The sequence below is a fragment of the Equus przewalskii genome, chromosome 10 (assembly GCF_037783145.1).
Source record: "Equus przewalskii isolate Varuska chromosome 10, EquPr2, whole genome shotgun sequence".
Lineage (NCBI taxonomy): Eukaryota > Metazoa > Chordata > Mammalia > Perissodactyla > Equidae > Equus > Equus przewalskii.
In genome coordinates, this window is record NC_091840.1 from 41,742,858 (window position 1) to 41,765,699 (window position 22,842).

General features: G+C 51.3%; 1 protein-coding gene across 1 annotated transcript in view; it reads right to left on the bottom strand.

The window, feature by feature from the left end:
• The window catches only part of LOC103567002 (nitric oxide synthase, inducible-like), a 198,907-nt gene that overhangs the window by 147,503 nt on the left and 28,562 nt on the right, over positions 1-22,842 (bottom strand).

A 22,842-nucleotide genomic window follows, 5' to 3' on the forward strand; every position in this document is an offset into this window, starting at 1 on the left:
TTCCTAGTGTCCTTCAAAGAAGGAAGGAAAATGGCTTGTGGGTACACGTATGGGCTGGTTGTGGTTTGTTAAATGTGTTTGGAGACATTTTGGAGTCTCTGGAATTGGGGGATCCTACCTGAGAGGAGTGGGATGAGACAGTATGGGCTCCTTTTGATCAGGCGGTTGTCCTGACATACATACCTGTTCCCAGTGGGTCCCCCACAAACCCCTCAAGGGTGTGGGAGAAAGCAGGCTGGGCTCGGGACTCTTGAGCAGGAATGTCTGACACAGGAAGCTGGGGAACAGAGATGAACTCAGGAAACAGCCCCAGGCTCCAGAGATGGGCCAAGGGCTGGGCCAGGGACCATGGGGGCCGAGGCAGGGCCAGGACCCATATGGCAGGGCCAGGGTGCCGGATGGCAGGGCCAGCTCATCAGAACCCTGTGCCCCAGCGGGAGGAGGTGGCAGTGGGATCAGGAGAAGCTGATTTGGAAGAGAGATCTGTTTGTGGGTTTCACTGTGGGTCTCCCGGCCTTAGTGGTTGGAGTGTGGTGGGGAAAGTGGCACCATGTGTGGGGTTCTGCCATCTGCTGGGCCTGCAGGGGGCCCAGCTCTGTGTCTGCATGATGCCAACATGTCCTGTCAACTCCATCAAGAGTCTAGTGCCTCAGGAACCAGGGTGGAGCTCAAAGCATAGTCCTCAGCCCAGCAGCAGAAGCACCTGGGAGCTTGCTGGAAACGCAGCAGCTCGGGCCCGGGGCAGACCTGCTGAGTCAGAGTCTGCACTGTCCCGAGAGCCCAGGGGGTTCATGTGCACCTTAGAGGGTGAGAGGCACCAGACTAGGTGACCGCATTCTTGACCCCATCCTGGATGCCCTGCTGGACACTGGAGGCTGGCATGCCCCTCTGTCCCCATCTGAGTAGGAGCAGGGAGGGGGGAATTGGGCATGGAGCCATGACACACAGGCCAAAGCCACGCTAGGGGACAGATTTGGCCAGACCCCACTGAGCCCCCGGCTGAGTTCCTTCCTCATTCTCACTGGAGAAGGAAACATGGTTCAGCCCCTGAGAAGCCGTCCCCAGGGAAGACGTGTGTTCTTCACTCTCTGCTGCGACCTTGAATGCAGCCCAACCTTACCTGCTGTCTCACCCAGGATGCAAAGATGGGAGGGGTCCCTGCGGATGTGGAAGCCACTGGCACTGAAGGGGACAGAAGGAGAGAGGACCCCGTCCTCAGACACCCTGGGCCGATGCACATTTAGGACAGGGGCTGAGGACCTGGGGGTGTGGTTGAGGGTCGTAGTGTTGGGAGGTGGAGCCAGTGAGTTCCAATTAGATTTCCCAAGTCCTGTGGGCTGCTTCAGTCTTCAGTCTAGGGACACCATCACCTCGCCCTCAGGGCGTTTTGAGAAAAGGGCTGAGCCTCACTGTTCTCTGGGCACCACCACCACTGGCATCTCTGTCCCTGCTAGAGTTTGCCATGTACCATAGCAGAGGATAGAATGGAGAGGCCCAGTGTAAGCCCAGTGCCTTCTTCATGGGCCAAGGCGCCCAGAGTGGCATCTAAATCCCAGATCCCTCCCTTTCCACCCAGAACTCCCCTGGCCCAGTGGTTCCACAATGGATAGAGCAGAGGGGTGCTTACCTTTGCACAAAGCAGGGCCCCAGGTCTTGGAGCTTCAGGCTACTGAGCCATGTGCTGCAGACACCATGGTGCAGTGACCCTGGCCATCTGCAGGGAGACTACAGACCTGACCAACATCGCCCCCTAGCGCCCGTGCGGGACCTGTCCCAGCAGCTCCTCACACACTGATGTGCCTCCGCCCACAGCCCACTCAGGAGCTCTGCTGATTTAGTGAAGGGCTGTTTTTCTCCTGGTTTTGAGATCCACCCTCTATCCACCCAGAGCTGGTGATGGCTGGAAGGGACTAGAGAGTGTGCAAACCTCTCCTTTGGCCTCTGCAGAAACTGAGACTCAGAGAGGGAATGTGACCTGTACAAGGTCACTGGGGCAGCAGTGGAGTCAGGTCACAGCTCAGCTTCCCTGACTCCTACTCCAGTGCTCCCTCCGAGAGTTTCTCCAGAGACCCACCCAGCCCACCACTCAGCTCTGGCACAGTAGCATGAAGTGGCCCCACAAGGTGGCTGCAGTCACTGCCCCAGAGCATCACCATGAATATAGCTCTTGCTGGTAGGAATCCTGGGTGGTGGACAACCTCCTGAGCATTCCCATCTGCTCTGACATCCCTCTGTCTCCTCCAGTGGCCCCTCCTTCGGCTTGTGGAAACCTCACTTTGCTCTGGGTTACATTCCCCTCCCAAAGTTCCAGCATTAGAAGAGACCTCCAACCAACTTGAGAATCCCTTTAGTTTTCCCCTGGGTGGAATCTTGTTCTCGCAGGATGTGCCTGCTTCTCCTCTCTCAGTCTGAGAACAGAGATTTTTCCTGGGCTGAAGGTCTCTGGCAGAGCAATTAGGCTTCTGCCCAGTTTTTAGAGACTGTGTGACTGTGCTGCTCTGAGTACAGAGGGCTCTGAGGTGTGGGCCAGCTCCCAGCTTTCCAACCCAGGCAACGCTCAGTTACAGAGGGCAGGGCAGGGGCACGGTTCATCCAGCGGAGGAGCCAACCCTCCTGAACAAGGTTTAGACCTTCCAGCCTATGTAAGCCCATACCACATCCTCTGCCCTCACAGTCCCTGTGCTCTCCTTCTTAGCAAACACATAGTCACAGTCGTCTATTTCCATGCTCCCTCTTTATTGTCCCAGCTAGATTGGAAGCTCCATGAGGGCAGAGGCTACAGGTGCTGCATTTCCACACCCACTCCGGTGCCAAGCATAAAGACGTATGACATAAACCCTCGCAGAGTGAGTGAGGGAGTGAATGAACAATCCAGGCAGAATCACCCCTGTATTCAGCTGGAATCTCAGGAAGATGAAGACTCAGAGGGCTGGCACTAGGGACTGGCTGCTTTCCACATCTGATGCCACTAAATCTTCCCCACAGAGGTAGGACAGAGTGGAGTGGGATGGTTAAGAACTTGGACTCAGCAGTCAGACTACTTGGGTCTGAATCTCACTTATTACATTCTAACAGTATGGCTTTAAGCAAGTGGCTTAATCTTTTTGTGCCTCAGTTTCCTTCCCAGTAAAATACACACAGTCCCCATCTAACACGGTTAGCAATAATACACATACAAAGGAGTTAGTGTTGGGTTCATAGTAATCTCTCCCACACGCCTCCTCCTGCTGTTAACAACTCTGGACGGTGACTGTTTGACTGATGAGGAGACTGAAGCTCAGATATGTTGAATAGTTGACTGTAAATAACAGAGCTGGATGGCCTCAGAGCCTCTGCCCCAGCCTTACCTTGGGTGCGGTACCTGAGTATGGCCTTGGTGAGGAGGAATTCTGTGGGTGTGCAGTCCCTCGAGGAGCTGATGGAGTAGCACCAGGGTTTCAGAATAGGGAGCTGGGAGAGCTCGGAGCCAGCAGACACCTGCAGGGACAGGAACTCCTCCAGCACCTCCAGGAACGTGGGGCTGTTGGTGAACTTCCACTTGTTGTGCTCCGAGGGCTGAAAGCCAAGAGCAGTGTGAGACACCCAGGGTGCCTGCCCCACACCAAGGGAAGAGGCTGTCACAATCCAGTATTCACTCATTCATTTACCCCTTCCCTCCCTCAACAAACACTTTGAAGTTCCAAGCGCTGTCCAGGGTACTGAGATGACTAAGCTGGAGAGGAAATAGTTTCCTATCCTGGGGGAACTCAAGCCAGCGAATAACATTTATCGAACTAGTGTGCTTAGAGCGCCGCTGTCAGCCACTTGTGGGTAGGAGTCAGATCTTCATTATAATATAACTGGAGGCAGGGCTTTGGAGTCACGCAGACCTGGGTTCAAATCTTGAAATGGATGCTCGTACTAGTTGTGGAATCTTGTCTCAATTACTTAATCTTCCTGAGATGAGGATAGTACAGCCTACCTCAAGGGGATGCTGTGAGAATTAAATGAGAAAATGTGTGCCAAGTCAGTACAGTGCAGACGTAGGATAATGGCAGAGGAGGCGGCTGGAATCAAGATAACCAGTGATGATGATGAAGGTAATAATGACATTCAGCACCTTTTGCAAAGACTTGGGCCTAGAAAGTGGCAGGTGAGTTAATGCACTCTCCCATTAATTTGTTAATCCGACTACACATCTGTCACTATGTCCATTTATCCATTCATCCACACCATCCATCCTCTCACATGTCTTAAGTTCCAGGCTTATTCCAGATTTGGGAAATACAAAGACAGACAAGACATAGTGGCTCCTTTTCTAGCTGATTCTGAGGAAGTGCACTTTGGTTGCATCCCACAAACACTCAGAAAAATTCAGTCCGCTCAATACAACTGTGTCTTGGAGGTGGGACGGAAAAGAATGGATGGTGTCCCACCAGCCTATGACTAGTCTCACTTTGGGAAGCTGGGGTGCATCCCCCTGAGATCTTGAAGACCAGCTCTGGCCTATGGCCTCCCCCCAAATCTGGGACCAGCCCTTACCAACCAGCCCCTACCTGCAACTGGCGCAGAGTCTCCAGCCCCCACCTCTTGGCCTCTTTTGTGGCAGTCTAGGCCAGCTTTCAGAGGAGCAACTGGTTTAGGGGGTTGTGGTGTCCGGGAAGTAGGTGAGGGCCTGGCTGAGTGTGCGGGGGGGCAGCCGCTTGTCCTTGACCCAGTAACTGCCTGGATACAGACAGAAGAAAACAGGATGGAAAACAAAGCTCCAGTGAGGCCTCTTGGGCAGACACCCTCCACCTGCCAGCTGCAAGGGAGAGAAGATGCTGGAGGTCTGATTCCGGGAACAGCAAAAGGGCTCACGTGCTGGACTCACGTTCAGGAAGGTGGTGCCCAGAGATAGGGCTGCCAGGAAAGGCTGAGCATCAGCCTTACAAAGAACACCCAAGTCGACACAATCCTGCAAAACTAACTATGCGCCAGAGTCCAGCCCCTCTCGGGCCCAGATTTGTAGCACACCTGAACTCTAGCAGGTGAACTGCAGACTCACAGTGATGAAATCCACCAAAGACTGCTGTGCGCCCCAGAGGCCGGGTGTTCATTCAGAGAAGAGCCCATGACCGCAGTCTCCTGGGGTGCCACTCCCAGAGGTGCTGGGTGAGCAGCAAAGGAGCCCAAAGTGAGGTGGCAAGTCTCAAGGAGCCCCCAGAGGCAGCATGCAGGGTGGTCACAGCATGGACCCTGGAGCCAGCAGACAGGGTTTCAAATATTGACTCCTCACTTACTAGCTGGTGAGTGAAGCCTCTGAGCCCTGAGTTTCATCTCTGTGAAAGGGACGTGATCACAAAACCTGTCTCTCTGGGTTTGTACGAGCATTGACTGAAATAGTGCGTGTATAATGGTGCAGTGTCTGGTACTCAGGTGCTCAAGAAATAGTAGGTAAAAATAGTACATTACTACATTTGTATTACCTAAGTACTACAATATTTTGTCCAACCCAAGACCTGATGAACCATGTCTGACTCCCTAAATTCATGAGGACTTCCCTGTCCCCGTGTTCCCGAGTTTCAAGCTCTCTCATGTTCCCCTGGACAGTAGCGATCAATGCCAGACCTGGCTTCTCTGATACCCACTTTCCTATTGTGCCCACTCTCCTTATGGGGACATGGTCTTTGGGGGCATCATTATCACCAAGAAAGACAAGGCCAGGGAGCTATTCTTCTGGGCTGGGAGGCCCATGATCGTTGATTTCATTAGTTCTCCTCTCCTGGGGCCTGTTACCCACATGGACTGAGAGCCTCCCCTCAGCACAGGAAGGGAGTGCTCCTGACCCTCCCTAGGACAGCATCTGCTCCCAGGGAGTATGGCCAGGAGGAGCCACACTCTCCTATCACCTGTGGCCTGACCCTGCCCATCGCCCTGAGAAGGTGGGGGTGAATGAGACCCTCGGTGGTAAAGCAGAGTGAAATTAGACACCATGAAAATGCACGGAGGTTATAAACTCTGGGATCCGAGGAGACCCTCAGGGTGTGTTAGGCCCCTTCTCTGACCCTCTGGACACATGTGCATTAGCCTGTGGGACACGGACGTTCCTCCACTCCTGCATGTATTTGGTGCTAGGAATTGTGATGGTTGCACATGTATCTACTCATTTGTTCTTCACAACAACCTGATAGCGAGTCTCTGTTATCTCTATTTTAGAGGGAAAGTTAGAAAGTCACCAGAGGGTAACTCCTATGCCCAAGGTCACATAGCCAATAAGCGATGGATGGGCCAGGGGCCTGAACTGCCCTAGGTCGCCCTCTTTACACTGTTTCCACTTTAATCTGCCATGTCGCCAGGCAAGCTGTACACATTTGTCTATTATGGGAACTAAAGAGACAATGCATCTAAAATGCTGGCAGATAGTGATTAATCCACAAAGACTAGCTGCTACTGCTGTCATTCTAATGATTATTATGAATATTCTTCCATGTCTTCCTCCTGTACCAGGTGGGGAGCTTTCTGAGGACCAACACTGAGTCTCATTTCTTTTTGAAGCCCAGGGTTGGCCTGGTATATAGATGTGACAAATTAAAATTTCGAGAGAAAAACTTGGATCAGTCAATCAACAAAGAAGTGAGTAGGTGAGCAAAAGAACGAATGCAAAAAGGCTCCCGAGCCTCTGGTGTTGGACAGATGGTCCCAAAGAAGCATCCCTTCTTGCTGGCCTGCCCGCTGGGTGAGGTCTGTTTGCAAAGCTGCTTTAGTGCAGATTTGGGTGTCCCAACCACTCAGCAGGAAGCACAGGCTTAGCTGCCCGCAGCACAGGCCTCAACCTACCCTGTCAGTCAGATTGAGGTGTTGGCTGAAGGATGCTCGAGCTGCTGCAGCTGAGGCTCCCATGCAAGGGCTCATCACTCTCATCGAGGATCTCCAGGCACATGAGGTGGTTGGGTGCAAGCCCATCCAGCACTCGCTCTAAGATGCTTTGGACCAGGGCCGGATGGTTGCCTGGGAAAATGCTGAGGTGCTCTCCTGGCAGGTAGCTCTAACCTCGGTTGGCCTCGCTGGAGAGTTCCACAGTTACCGAACCCAAACACAGGTTCTTTTACCTGCCACATAGTAGGGCCAATAAGAAAAAAACCTGAAACATCAGGCTTGTGGCGAGGAAAGATGTTTACTATTATCAAAAGACAGACCAACAAGGAGATGGGAGTTAGAACTGAGATTCACCTCTTTAAAGGGAAAAAGGGAGTGGTTTTCCCTTGGGGTTTCAGACAGGCAAGGGAGAGCATGTGCTGGGTTTTAGGTAGCGGACAGGGAGCATGTGGCCTTGCTGGTTGTGCCTTCCCACAAGCCGTTGTTTGGCCTTGAAGACTGAATTTCTTTTCCCTTGGCTTTCTGGACTTTTCTGGTCAGTTTTCAGCTTCCGCCTGCCTCTGGCCTCCTGAGGCTGAATCCTGATGTCCGGACCCAGACTTCCTGGGACAGGCAGCTCACTCATATACTAAGGAGGGACAGAAAGACCTGGTTACCTTTAAAGAACAGTTGATTATGCTGAATATGCATAACTGCAGTTAGTAAAACTTATCTCAAAGTTTTTGTTCTCTTCTTCCAGCCCAAAGAAGATATTTTAACCTCTCCACCCTTGATTTTACCCCCAGGAGGGTGGTATGGCTGGAGAAGGGAAAAGAAGCCTCTGGTGGCAGCTAGATGGATTTCCTCCAGAGCTCGCTGATGGGTGGGCCATTTTCCCTGGAAACGTGCCCTCCTTTCATTTTCCTGCCCTGTTCCATGAGAACGGGTTGCCAGCATCCCGTGTGCCTGGGGCATTCATGAGGGCCCTGGGGTTGACCAGGCCTATGTCTTCTCCGTGGGGAGCGGGTGGGCACACCACTCCCTGTGCGGCCCACCCTCTGAGCCTCACATGGCTTGACCACAGACTCTGCCTAAAGAGAGCATCCCACTGGGAGATACGTGGGCATTGGGACAAAACTTTCCTTGTCCTTGTTACTGAGGGAGTGAATGAACCCACGTTTGTTTTTTGCCCATCGCCCTAAAACTGAACTGGGTAAAAAATTATGAAACTTTAACGGGGAAACTGATGGCTTCATAAAACTGCTGACAAAAGAACAATTGAGGGGATTTTTAGGACTGACTAGATACTGCAGGAACTGGTGCCTGACTTTTCACTCATTGCACAACGTTTATATCCATTACTGAAGTCTGTTCTGTTCAGTTTCATTGAATGGACACCAGAAGGAGAGACGGCCCTGAACATCTTAAAGTCCATCTTGGCTCAGGCCCAGCTTTAGGTCCTCCTTATCTCAGCTTGCCATTTGCACTCTTTGTTCAGGAAGATAAAGGAAATGCCTTAGGTGTATTAACTCAAGAACATGGTGATCAATGTCAACCTATAAGATATTATAGTCAGCAGTTAGACTCAGTAGCAAAAGGACTGCCACCATGCATGAGCACTATTTCAGCAACAGCTCTCTCACATAAGGCTACTGAGGGTGCAAATGGGGTCTCCTTTAACTGCTTATGTCCTGCATTCGCTTGAATCTCTTCTAAATCCTCATCCCACTCAGCATTACTCTGTAAGGCGATTAGCCTCTTAGGAAGTTCTGTTGCTGTCTGACCTGATATTACCCTAGCCCAATATGATAATCTTAATCCTGCAATTTTGCTTCTAGTACCACAGGAGGAAAATGACCATGACTGCATTTTAGTAACACATTACCTTCTTGCTGCTAGGAATGACTTACAAGAAACTCCCATTGATGGTGCTGATCTAATTAGGTTTACAGATGAGTCTTACTTAAAGGATGAGCAAGGACATCACCTGGCTAGATATGCAATAATGTCCTCAGTGGACATAATTGAGAGCTCTTATTTATAAGAAATAAAGTCAACACAGAAAGACATATTAATTGCTTTCACTTGAGCTTATCATGTCTAAAGACCAGGCAGTAAATATTTATACAGACACCTGCTATGCTTTTGGAGTAGCACACAACTTTGCAATGCTAAGGAAACATCAGGAAGTTTCCATCTCTTCAGGGCAACCTATAAAAAATGGAAAACAAGTTGCAGAATTATTAAATGCTACACCACTACCAAAGCAATTTGGCAATTATTAAAGTACTGGGACACTTGGAGATGAACTTGCTGATGCAGCTGCTAAGTAGACAGCTTTAAACACTTACCCTGCTCAGGCTTGAGAGTACCCACTGCTCCTTGTTGCCCTGCTAACCCAGTGACAGATTTCCTTCTACGGGATCAAGAAGTCACCATGGAAGAAGAGAAACAGAGATGGCAACTAAAAGGGTGAATTTTGGACCCCATCACCCAAATGTAGTTTGGGTCCAGTAAAAAACTTATAGCATCTATTCGAGCACAATTGACACATCTCCAGCATATACATCATTTAACCCACTGAGCACCTGAAAAGACGATTTTGTGGCGAAAACAATATTTTTGGAAACTTTCTCCCACTGTGGCTCACAAAGCCTGCGCTCGTTGTAGCATATGTCCTAAATATAATCCCAGGAAACCACTTCATGGGTCACAAAGTCACTTTCCCCTTCCTAAGGGACCTTTGAGGTATGGCAGTTTGACTCTGATCAAATGTCACCATCTAAAGGATATAAATATATCTTGATAGTGGTTTGTTCTCACATTAGGTTGAGGCCTTCCTTGCAGAAGAGCAATTTCTTTAACAGTCGATAAATTATTACTAGAAAGAATAATTTCCATTTGAGGAATTCCCCATGGGTTACACAGTGACCAGGGAACTCATTTCACCAGACAAATACTTAAATCTGTTTGTAACATTTGGCCAAAAATGCGCCACTTTCACTGTGCTCATCCTCCCCAGTCCTCAGGATTAATGGCAAGATCTAATGGCACTATCAAAATTCAACTGGCAAAACTTTCAGAAGAATTTAATCTCTCTTGGCCAAAAGCTCTTCTGCCAGTGCTCCTCAGTCTTAGACCTACGTCCTCTGGTAAACATCAGCTGCCTCCTTTTGAAATAGTAACAGGACAACCTATGCGATTAAAGGAAGGAAGGTATGAACTAACTTTGCTCTAAGGAGATATCTTACATTACTGTCAAGGTCTTATTGAGACACTAAAAAGAAGCTAAAACTTAGCAGATTCTTTTCACACTGAGCTCCCACGAGATGAAAACCTTAAGGATCATGGACTACAACCTGGAGATTTTGTTTATTGGAAGAGACACCAAATTAAAAACTCCTGGCAGCCTCACGGGAAAGAACCATTCCAGGTACTCTTAACCAATCCATGCACTGAAAAATTAAAAGGCATAAACTGATGGATTCTCATTTCTCATTTAAAAAAAGACCCTTCCTCCTGAGTGGATTTCAACTCCTGTTACAGACACCCAGCTTCAACTAAGACAGGTGCTACCCACCGGGACGGGAAGAAGCCAACATCTGCTGAAGACAGCTGTGCTAAGATCCCAGACCAGGCCGGCATTCCAAACCTTATATCTCCTTATTGAAACCCTTGTAATGCTTACCCTCTATACCCATTTACAAAATCTTTTAATTAAGTACTAGAATGTCATTTAAGGTTTTTCACAGACTATAGTTGTTTATTCAAACCACGTCTGAATGGACCTCTAACGATAACATCTTCTTACGATGGGCTCCTTCCTTTGCTTCACATAATAATCCATCCAATTGTTGGCTATGTGGCCAACTTCCCCTTTCCAGTACATCTCAGTTACCTTGGTAGGTTTCTGCCTTTCAAGGTACAGATTAGAAAGCTCTAAAACAATTTATCACGAGAGAAAGGTCTAGTTCCAACATCTGATATTACTAATTATGATCCCCCAACCTGGCCAATAGCCAACACTATTCATGGTACAGGACATGGCTTTGCTTCGCTATTGTTCAAACTATTCAATTATCCACAAAATTTGCCAATAAACTAAAGTTATTGGATCCTATAATAAGAACTATGGGAGATTTCACACAAATCCAGGATGGATTTGTTTATCTCACTCCTTGTTATGGGTCTTTAAGTGCGTCAGCACCTTGAAGCTGGGAACAGAGAAACCATTCCAAACAAAAGTTACCTAACTGCACCTGAAACATGGGATGGATACCCCCGGAGTCATGTCAAAATACTATCATTCTTAAAGAGTGATTGGTTTGGAACAGACTGGTTTCGAGACCAAACATTTATTGGGTGGCACCCAATAGAACTCAATGGTTATGTGGAACAAGTCTTTGGCTTTGGCTACTGCCTGGACAGTCAGGACGCTGCACCCTGGGATTCCCTTGGATGCAGGGAAGGAGTCATCCTAAGGTAACAGCTGTTGCCAATCTTCCTTTCCTTAAGGCCAAATGGACTTGTCCAGTGTTCCACCTAGCACCTGTATTTGTACCCTCCACTGGAATAGAAGATGTCATATCACACATAGAAGCCCTGAGTAAATTTACTCAACAAGCCCTTAACGATAGTGAAAGAGGAATACCTTTATGGAATACTGAGATGTCCTTACTGAGAAAGACTGTCATTCAAAAATAGAACAGGCTTGGATATTCTAACTGCATCCCAAGGCAGTACATGTGCTATCAATCAAACTGAATGTTGTGTTTTCATACCTGATGAATCTTCCAACGTGTCATCTCTGTTAACACACGTGAACAAGCAGGTGAGTGCCCTAAGCGATCCCTCACCAAGTCTCCATGTGTTTAGTTGGCTCGCTTCGGACACTGGTTCCCTTCCCTGATCTGGATTATGATTCTTACATTTGTTACTTCTTGGAATTCTTGTATTAATCGTAATATGGCAGCTAATTACAGTTTTCTCTACTCAATGCTGTAAGACTCTGCAAGCTAGAGTAATGATCACTCAAGAACTGGAGATGGTCGACGGTTCTCGTAGTACTGAATGAGCCTCTTTTTCTGAGAGGGAATATGCTTAAGACTTACTCTACTGAACTAAATACTTTATTATCACTCCTATTGTATCTGCACCGTAGTTATTAACTGTTATAAGTGGTGATTACAAAATCTTGTTGAAGCACATGTACAATGTTGTGCAACAATCCCAAATTGTTGACCTCCAGAATGCTCCCCTTAGCAGTATTGACCTCTATGTCAGCTCATTAAGCTCAGCCATTGTCCCCCCAATGTGGATAATTGGGTAAATCCCAGTTCTGAGGAAAATGATGGATTCAGGGCAGGCAGCAACCACGCTGGCACCTGGGGACAATAACTTGATCATCAATGCTTTCTATCAAAAGGTTATCAACCAAAAGTGGAAAAATGATGAAAATAAGAAGAATCATGATGTTTCCCCGTATTGAGGCATATGGGAAAGCCATTCTGGTTTAAATCTGATTTGGCCTAAAACTGGTAATATCACTCTATAATAAATAAATATATCTATAATAAATAAGAAATAAATAAATATCATTTTATCCTTCTTATGTATAGATTGGCCATTGAATCTTTGCATCAACATTTTCCCTCCTCCTTTTCCAGAGACTACCCTATAACACCTGCCAGAACACCTCTTGTCCTCGCTATATCCCAGAAAGTTCTCTCTGCTGCACCAAGTCAGAACCATCTGCTCCAGCAGAGGCCATGGACCTGCTTGAATGGAACAGCATGTAAAGATCCAATGCCAGGGCACAGAGGTAATTAAGGAACTTTGGATGTGAAACACTGAGTCAAAGACAGAGTCATCGTCTGCCAAATGCTCCCTCTGCCTACTGCTTTCTGGGACAGTCAGGACGCTTTGACTAGAAGTAGGACAAAGGGACTCCCACCAGGACCTCAAACCGCCCTAGTTAATCTCTAACCAAACCCCCTTCACTCAGGCCCAGATTTTATTTGCATGAAGGAAAGACCACAGCAAGTTGGTCTTTGGAGAGGACAGGAGAGAAGTGTCTGCTGGCACTAGCAACGATGCCATCGGTGCCACCTGCTTGACTGGTAACCCCTGTGGCCGCCAGTGCCTTTGTGTCTTGTCTCCACTAAACACCAGCCTTGGGAACTGGGCACCTGCTTCACTTCCTGTCCTTCGTCACTTAACTCTTTTCCCAAAGGGGAGGGCGAGAGAATCCTAAACACTTGGCTCTCTGTTCAGAACTTTCAGGGAAGTTTTGGCAGGAAAGGACCTTTCCCTGCTGGGAAAAGCAGGTGCTGTGCACTCTGTGGGTTTTGTTGATCTGTGCCGTCCTCCCCATTCATTAGCAAAACTGAGCTTGGTTCTAATGACTGGATTTGTCCTAGGGACGAGGAAAGGTTTGTCACAATGCCCGTTATCTCCCAGCCAGATGCTCTGTTTAGGCAGAGTCTGTAGTCAAGCCCTGTGGGGTTTGGAGGGCTGCACAGGGAGGGGTGCAGGCCACGCTCTCCCCATGGAGAAGCCACAGGCCTGGTCAATATTGGGGCCCTCTTGAGCACCCCAGCCTCAGGGGATGCTGGTGACCCATGCTCATGGAACCAGGCAGGAGAACAAAAGGAGGGCACATTTCCTGGGGAAGCTGGCCTGCCCATCAGGGAGCTCTGGAGGGATTCTGCTGGCATCACCAGAGGCTTCTTTTTCTTTCTCCAGCCTCACCACCCTCCTGGGGGAGCTCTCCTGCCAGGCCAGCCAAGGTCTGAGCTCCCTGCCAGGGGAGCACCTCGGGGATTTCCCAGGCGACCAGCCAGCTCTGGTCCAAGGCATCATGGAGTGAGTGGTGGATGGCCCTGCACCCGACCAACCCGTGCGCCTGGAGAGCCTCGATGACAGCAGTGAGACCTCGGCATGGGAACCCCAGCATCCTTCAGCCACCCCCCAACCCACCTGACAGGCTGAGCCCAGGCCTGTGCTGTGGGAGGCCAAACCTGTCCTTCCTGCTGGGTGGGTGGGCCACCCAAATCTGCACTAAAGCAGCTTTGCAAACAGTCCCGCCCAGCGGGCAGGCCAGCAGGAAGGGACGCTTCTTTGGGACCATCTGCCCAACACCAGAGGCGGGGGAGTCTTTTTCCGTTCATTCTTTTGCTCTCTAGCCACTTATTGTCAATTGACCAATTCATTTATTTTCTCCCAAAATTTTAACTGGTCACATCTGTGTACTAGGCAGGTCCTGGGCCACAAAAATGAATGAGACTGAGTGTGCCCTAAAAATGCTCACCAGCTAGAACAGGAGGCCAACTAGCAGGAATATTCATAATCAGTATTATTATAATAATAACAGTAGCGGCTGGCGTTTGTTGGGTAATTAGTATATGCCAGCATTTTACATGCATCGTCTCTTCAGTCCCCACAATAGACCTGTGTGTGCAGCTTGCTTGGTGACAGAATAGAGAACTGTGGAAACCATGTAAAAAGGGTGAGCTCTGGAGGTCCAAGTCTCTGGCCCATCACTTACCAGCTATGTGACCTCGGGCACAGAAGTTAACCTCTGGAGAATTGCTAACTTTGTCTTGAAAATAGAGATGACAGAGCCTTGCTAGTAGGGTTGTTTGAAGAACAGATGAGTAGATACATGTGCAACCGTCACAACACCTAGCACCAAATGCATGCAGGAGAGGAGGAATGTCTGTTTCCCACAGGCTAATGAACATGTGTCCAGAGGGTCAGAGAAGGGGCCTAACACACCCTGAGGGCCTCCTCGGATCCCAGAGTTTACAACCTCCGTGCATCTTCATGGTGTGGAATTTCATACTGCTTTGCCACCGAGGGTCTCATTTGCCCCCACCTTCCCTGGGCAATGGGCAGGGGCAGGTCACAGGTGACAGGCGAGTGTGGCTCCTCCTGGCCATCCTCCCTGGGGACAGATGCTGTCCTAGGGAGGGTCCAGAGCACCCCCTTCCTGTGCTGAAAGGAGGCTCTCAGTCTGTGTGGGGAGCACAGCACAGGGGCTGACAGGCCCCAGGAGAGGAGAGCTAATGCCATCACCGATCACGGGCCTCCCAGCCCAGAAGAATAGCTCCCTGACCTTGCAGTGATAATGACACCTCCAAAGACTGTATCCCCCTAAGGAGAGTGGCCACAATAGGAAAGTGGGGGTCAGAGAAGCAAAGTCTCGCATTATTCCCCACTGTCCAGGAGAACATCAGAGAGCCTGAAACTCGGGGATGAGGGGACAGGGATGTGCTCATGACTGTAAGGAGTCAGATGAGGTTCATCAGGCCTTTTTCCAGAAGAAATAACATAATAGTAATATTTTTACCTACTATTTGTTGAGCAACTGGGTACCAGACACTGCACCATTACACATGCACTATTTCAGTCAATGCTCGTAGAAACCCAGAGAGGCAGGTTTTGTGCTCACGTCCATTTCACAGAGATGGAACCAGGGCTCAGAAGCTTCACTCACCAGCTAGTAAGTGGGGAGCCAGAGTCTGGAACCACGATTCCTGGCTCCAGGGTCCACGCTGTGACCGCCCTGCACACCGCCTCTGGGGACTCCTTGAGACTTGCCCCCTCACTTTGGGCTGCTTTGCTGCTCACCCAGCACCTCTAGGTGTGGCACCCCAGGGGACTGCAGTCATGGGCTCTTCGCTGAATGAACTCTTGGTCTCTGGGGTGCACATCAGTCTTTGCTGGCTTTAGTCACTGTGAGTCTGTGGTTCACCTGTGAGTATCCTGCTAAAGGTCAGATCTGGGTCAGAGAAAGACTGGATTCTGGTGCATAGTTAGTCTTGCAGCATCGAGTCAACTTGGGTGCCCTTTGGAGGGCTGCTGATCAGCCTTCCCTGGCAGCCCTATCTCTGGGCACCACCTTGCTGAACATGAGTCGGGCACATGAGCCCTCTTGCTCTTCCTGGAGTCAGAACTCCTGCGTCTTCTCTCTGCTGCAGCTGGCAGGTGGAGGGTGTGTGCCCCAGAGGCCTCAATGGGGCTTTGTTTTCCATCCTGTCTTCCTCCTTCTCTATCCAGGCAGTTACTAGGTAAGGAGAAGCAGCTGACCCCCTGCTGACTCAGCTAGGTCCTCACCTACTTCCTGAACATCACAAGCCCCCAACCCAGCAGCTTCTCTGTAAGCTGGCCCAGCTGGCCCCAAAAGAGGCTGAGAGGCAGGGCCTGGAGATCCTGTGCCAGGTGAACCTAGGGACTAGTGGGTGAGGCAGGGCCAGCATCCCAGAGTTGGGAGGAGCCAGAGCTCAGAGTTCGTCTTTCACATCCAAGGGGGATACACCGCAGCTTCCCAGAGTGAGACTTGTCAAAGGCTGGTGGGATGTCAGGCATCCTCTCCAGTCCCATCTTAGGACACAGTGGCATTGAGTCAACTGAATTTTTCTGAGTTTTGGTAGGGTGCAACAAAAGTGCTTCTTCAGAATTTAGGCAGAAAAGAAGAGCCACTATGTCTTGTCTGTCTTGGTATTCCCCAAGCCTGGAACAAGCCTGGAACTTAGGAAGCGTTAGAGGATGGATGCTGTGGATGAATGGAGCAATGGACATAATGACAGATCGGTAGTTGGCCTGATAAATTAATGGGAGAATGCATTAACTCACCTGGCAGTTTCTTGGCTGAAATCTTTGCGAAAGGCACTGGATGTCGTTATTACCGTCATCATTATTGCTGATTGTCTTGATTCCAGCCACCTCCACTGTCATTTTTCTATTGCTACACTGTAGTAACTTGGCACACATTTTCTCATTTAATTCTCACAGCATCCCCATGAGGTAGGTTATACTATCCTCATTTCACAAAGATTAAGTAATCGGGACAAGATCCCACTGTGTGAACCAGTCAAGGTTTGAACCCAGATCTGTATGATTCCAGAGCCCTGCCCCCAATTAGATTACAATAAAGATCTGACTCCTGCCCACAGGTTGCTGACAGTGAAGCTCCAAGCACACAAGTTAGATAAATGCTACTGGCTGGTTTGTGCTCCTCAGGACAGGAACTCTTTCCTCCGGAGCATGGTCATCTCAGCACACTGGACAGTGCCTGGAACTTGCAAGTGTTTGTTGAGGGAGGGAATGAATGAATGAATGAATGAATGAATGAATACCAGATCCTGACAGCCTCTTCCCTTGGTGTGGGGCAGGTGCACTGAGTGGCTCGCACGGCTCTTGGCTTTCAGCCCTCGGAGTAGAACAAGTGGAAGTTCACCGACAACCCCGTGTTCCTGGAGGTGCTGGAGGAGTTCCTGTCCCTGTGGGTGTCTACCAGTTTCCTGCTTTCCCAGTTCCCTATCTGGAAGTCCTGGTGCTACTCCATCAGCTCCTCCTGGGACAGCACACCCACTGAGGTCCAGCTCACCATGGCCACACTCGTGTACCCCACCTGGGGAAGGGCTGGGGCAGAGGCTCTCGGGCCGTCCAACTCTGTTATCTACGGGCAGCTCTTCAACATCTCCAAGCGTCATTTTCCTCATCAGTTAGACACCCACCTTCCAGAGTTGTTAACAGCAGGAGGAGCCGTGTGGGAGAGATTACTGTGACCTGTGCACTGGGTAACCCCTTGGTATGTGTATTATCGCTAACCATGAGAGATGAGGACTGTGTGCATTTTACAGGTGAGGAAACTGAGGCACAAAGAGGTTAAGGCACTTGGTTAAAGTCACTTTATTAGCAAGTAATAACTGAGATTCAGACCCAAGTAGTCTGACTCCAGAGTCCAAGTTCTTAACCACCCCACTCCACTCTGCTGTTGTATTACTGCGGGGACACTTTAGTGAGATCAAGTAAGATCAAATATAATGAGATCAAAAGAGATGGGGAAAGCACCCAGTGCTTAGTAGGAGCCCAGTGAGTCTTAGTCGTCGTAAGAGTCAAGCCAGGGGTGACTCTACTGGATTGTTCATTTACTCACTCACTCAGCGATGATGTATTTCATACATCTCTATTCTGGGCACCATAGCGGGTGTGGAAATACTGCACATGTAGCCTCTGCCCTCATGGAGCTTCCCATCTAGAGGGGGAAATGAAGAGAGAGCATGGAAATAGATAATTGTTGTTACCTGGGAGCCAAGATGAGTAGCGCAGCGGGTGTGAGGGCAGAGGATGGGGGATGGGCTCACATAGGCTGGAAGGTCCAGACCTTGTCCCGTAGGGTTGGCTCCTCCACCGGATGAACCCTGCCCCTGCCCAGCCCTCTGTAACTGTGTGTTACCTGTTGGCAAAGCTGGCAGCTGGCCCACACCTCAGAGCCCTCTGTACTCAGAGCAGCACAATCACACAGTCTCTAAAAGCTTGGCAGAGATTCTCTGTGCTTTGCGAGAGAGCATCCACCCAGACCGTGTCTCTGCCATCAGACCGAGAAAGGACAGGCAGGAATGTCCTTTGGGAGCGAGGTTGCATTCAGAGGAAAACCAAAGGGACTTCTCAAGTTGGTTGGAGGTCCCCTTTAATGCTGGACCGTTGGAAGGGAATGTAACCCAGAGAAAGGGGAGGGGGTTCCACAAGCCCAGGAGGGGACACCTGGGGAGACAGAGAGACGTCAGAGCAGACCAGAATGCTCAGGAGGTTGTCCCATCACCCAGGCTTCCTACCAGCAAGTGCTATACTCATGGTCACTCTGGGGTAGTGACTGTGGCCACCTTGCAGGGCCACTTCATGCTACTGTCATTGGAGCTGAGTGGTGGGCTGGGCGGGTCTCTGGAGAAACTCTTGGAGGGAGCACTGGAGTAGGAGTCGGGGAAGCTGAGCTGTGACCTGACTCCACTGCTGCCTGAGTGACCTTGTACAGGTCACTTTCCCTCTCTGAGACCCAGTTTCTGCATTGGCCAAAGGAGAGGTTTGCACACTCTCTAGTGCCTTCCACGTTTCACCAGCTCTGGGTGTCTAGAGGGTGGATCTCAGAACCAGGAGGAAACCAGCCTCTCACTAAAGCCGGCAGAGCTCCTGAGTGGGCTGTTGGAGGAGGCGTGTCAGTGTGGGAGGAGCTGAGGGGACAGGTCCCGCACGGGCGCTAGGGGGCGACATCGGTCAGGTCTGCACTGTCCCCGCAGATGGTCAGGATCCCTGCAGCAGGGCTTCTGCAGCACGTGGTTCTGTAGCCTGAAGCCCCAAGACCTGTGGCCTGGCTTTGTGCGAAGGTAAGCACCCCTCCGCTCTATCCATTGTGGAGCCACCGGGCCATGGGAGTTCTGGGTGGAAAGGGAGGGATCTGGAGTTTAGGTGCCACTCTGGGCCCCTTGGCCCATGAAGAAGGCACTGGGCTCACACGGGGCCTCTCCGTTCTATCCTCTGCTCTGGAGCGAGGCCAGGACTCTAGCAGGGACAGAGATGCCAGTGGAGGTGGGGCCCAGAGAACAGTGAGGCCCAGGCCTTTTCTCAAAAGGCCCCCAAGGTGAGGTGATGGTGTCCCTAGGCAGAAGACTGAAGCAGCCCGCAGGTCTTGGGAAATCTAATCTGAGCTCACTGTCTCCACCTCCCAACACTATGACCCTCAACCACACCACCAGGTCTGCAGCCCGTGTCCTGCACGTGCATCAGCGCAGGTGTCTGAGGAGGGAGGCCTCTCTCCTTCTGTCCCCTTCAGTGCCAGCGGCTTTCAGCTCCGTGATGACCCCTCTCATCTTTGCATCCTGGGTGAGAAAGCAGGTGAGGTCGGGCTGCGTGTCAAGGACTTGGCAGAGAGTGAAGGACACACATCTTCCCCGGGGAAGGCTTCTCAGGGGCTGAGCCATGTTTCCTTCTCCAGTGAGAACGAGGAAGCAAGTCAGCCGGGGGCTCAGTGGGGTCTGGACAAATCTGTCCCCAGCACGATTTTGGCCTCTGTGTCATTGGCTCCCTGCCCACTGCTCCCCTCCCCGCTCCTACTCCGATGGGTGTCCCAGCAGTGCATCCGGGACGTGGTCAACAATTCCGTCACCTAATCTGGTGCCTCCCACCCTCCAAGGTGCACACGAACCCCCTGGGCTCTCATTACAGTGCAGGCTCTGACCCAGGAGGGCTGCCCTGGGCCCGAGCTGCTGCGTTTCTAACAAGCTCCCAGGTGCTGCTGCTGCTGGGCTGAGGACTACGCTTTGAGCCCCACCCTGGTTCCCGAGGCGCTAGAACTTGATGGAGCTGGCAGGACGTGTTGGCATCGTGCAGAAACAGAGTCGGGCCTCCTGAAGGCCCAGCAGATGGCAGAACCCCACACATGGAGCCACTTTCCCCACCACATTCCAACCACTAGGACTGAGGGAACCAAACTGGGACCCCACAAACAGGTCTTTCTTCCAAGTCAGCTTCTCTTGACTTTCACTGTCTCCTCCTACAGCTGGGACACAGGATGGTCTGGCCCTGCCATCTGTCCTCCTGGTCCTCCCTCAGCCCCCTCGGGCTCTGGCCCAGCTCTTGGCCCGTCTCAGGAACGTGGGGCTGTTTCCTGGGTTCTTCTCTCTTCCCAACACGTCTGCATCAGAGATTCCTGCCCAAGAGGCCTGAGCCTGGTCTGCTTTCTCCCACACCCTTGTGGCATTGGTGGAGACACACTGAGAGCAGGTGTGGTCTTTAGGCCGCCCCCCCACACACACACACCTGATCGAAATGAGCCCACACTGTCTCTTCCTACTGCCCTCAGCCAGGACCTTCCCAATTCCAGAGACTCCAAATTGTCTTTAATAAACCACTATCAACCCATAGGTCTGCCAACAAGCCTTTTTCCTTCTTCATTTGAGGGACATGGGGAGGGGAGAGCCCCCTGCTGAGGAGGGTCCCGTCAGTTGGGGGAAACCAGCGGGGTGTCATCAGGGAGCCTTCCTGGATCCAGGGAAGGGCTGGTGCAGATGCAGGAGAGGCTGAAGCTGGGAGACAGCGAGGGGCCGAGGAGACCACTCCCATGGGGAGTGAAGAGCTGCTGGTCTGGGACTGACTGGAGCTGACTGGGCTGGGGATGCAGCTGAGAGGCAGATGGGGTGTGGGCCTGGGTCGGGTGCTTGGGAAGGCCCCGCACCCTCCCTTTCTGCCAAGGAGACTGAACCTGGGCCTGCAACCTGTGGGGACCACACCTCTCGGAGGGAGGGATTTGGGCAGCTGGAGCCCCAGGTCCTGCCCCGACCAAAGAAAGTGGTCTCAGTCAGCTGCCCCTAGGCACTCCAGGCTGGAAGTCAGCAGGGCCAGACAAGGGCGTGGTCTCCCCAGAAAAGAGACCCTCGGCAGGCTGGGGAGGGCTGGGGCTGGGGCAGGGACGGGGAAGGTGGAGGTGATGAGCAGATCCAGACAGCAACATGTCCCAGCCCTCGACCCCAGGCCAGGGATCCTTCCTATATCTGAACATCACTCAGCTGTACGTCGCCCGCCACTTCCAGCTTGTTGATGTTGGGCAGGTTCTGCAGGCGGTGCTCGTACTCACACAGGTGCCCACCGTTCACCTCAACCCTGAGGCAGTGGGCTTCACAGGTGATGCGCACCTGGACAGAGAGGCCACGTCATTTCCGCTCCACTTGGGAAGTCCTCACACCTAAATGCAGGCTCCTGTCTCCCTCCCTCCCTCCTTCCTTCCTCACACCTTGATCGAGCAGGCCCCACACCTGCCTTCTAGCCGCTCTGAAGGATCCATTCTTCACTCAACACGTCCCGGGCTCTCCTGCCCCTGTGCTTCTGCATATTCTGTTCCCACTTCCCAGAATGCCCTTCCTCCTGTGCTCCCCACTCTGCTCCCCTTGCCCACACGGATGACTGCTCATCGCCCTTCAGGATTCTCCCTCCTCCCTCCAGGAAAGCGAGCCTCCCTGCCTTCCCCACCTCCTGACACCCTCCTAGTCAAGTCAGGAGCCTCCTCAGGCCATGTCCCCACCCCATCCTCATTCTCCAACTGGACCCTGAGCCTCCAGAGCAGGAATGCTGGCTTGTCCGTCCACGTCCCTAGAACCCGGCGCACAGGAGGGCTCTGGGCCTGCACTCCTGCAGTGGCAGCCTCCTAACTTGTCTTTTCTATTCCAAACACTCTCCGAATGCCATTGGCCACGTTTGTGAAAATGTCAACATCTATATCGCAATAGGTGACACTTGTGTACTCTCTGCACACCAGACACTGTCCTGAGCATGTCACAGATAAGGATTTCATTTCATTCTTACATCTCTATGAGATTGATGTTATTATTAGCCCATTTTGAGATGAGGAAAATGAGCCACAGAGTAGTTAGGTCACTTGCTCAAAGTCCCTCAGCTACCTAGAAATCAAAGTACATTGCCCTCTGGCTTGACACACACCAACTCACTGTATTACAATCTCAGCTCTTTCCATGGCCCTCACAGGTCGCCATCAGTCATTTCAACCTTGGTGGAGGAGCATCAGGGCGAATTTACAAATACGGAGGCCCAGGCTCACCCACTCGTTGGCCCAGGGCGGGTCCAGGCATTGATTTCTCTTCTTCAAGCTCCCAGGGATTTGAATGTGTGGTCGGGGCTGAGAACACCTGCTCTGTGTGAGCCGGGCCTCAGCCGCCCCACCCACACCTCTCTGTCCTCACTGTCCACCTGGGAGCCCCGGGCCCCTGGTCCCAGACAGGCCACGCCCAGGACTCCACCTCTGCAGTAACAGCGGCTCCCTCCGCTGCCCACCCCAATGCGCCTGCAGGTCTTTGGGAGGCGGCTCCTTCTGCCACTGGGGTCTCAAGGCGCGCTGGCCTCCTCAGAGAGCTGTCCCAGTCTAAGGTAGTGCGGCCCCTGACCCGGGGCTCACTCTATCCCTCTATTCTGTTTTGCTTTCTGAAGAGCACTTGTTCTCATCTGCAAGGGTCTGTCCATGCGTTTGTATTCTTGTTCCTCTGCCTCCTAAACTGCGGACCCCATGGGGCAGGGAGTCTGTCTGCTCCACGCTGTACCCCCAGCACCTGGGGTGCTTCCTGCACAAGGTGGGCCCTAAGAGAGTAGCTGATGAATAATTGTGGAATGAATGAGTGACTGAGTGAATAAAGGGAGGACACCTCATTCTTGGGCTCTGCCTGGCACTTATTGCTGAGG